Source organism: Etheostoma spectabile, unplaced genomic scaffold, assembly GCF_008692095.1.
Source record: "Etheostoma spectabile isolate EspeVRDwgs_2016 unplaced genomic scaffold, UIUC_Espe_1.0 scaffold394, whole genome shotgun sequence".
Classification (NCBI taxonomy): domain Eukaryota; kingdom Metazoa; phylum Chordata; class Actinopteri; order Perciformes; family Percidae; genus Etheostoma; species Etheostoma spectabile.
The window spans coordinates 166,676-166,920 of NW_022605599.1; positions in this window are offsets into that span (position 1 = coordinate 166,676).

Consider the following 245-nt stretch of genomic DNA (forward strand, 5'->3'; position numbering starts at 1 on the left):
GTATTTATAATTTTTACTGAATATTCTCTTCACGCAATTATCACTTTCATATTGGTGCATATTTGTAATTCATTTTATGCAAAAAAAGTCAACCTGCTCCATATTTTTTTTAGGAGAAAATGCCCATGCCATACTGAAATTAGCTTTTTTTTGTGCTGTCCAATTTGCCAGATGTCAAGTTTGGCCTTTCCAATTTACACTAGAATACCTATTTTTGCATATTATTTTAACCTGTATTTGTTTAA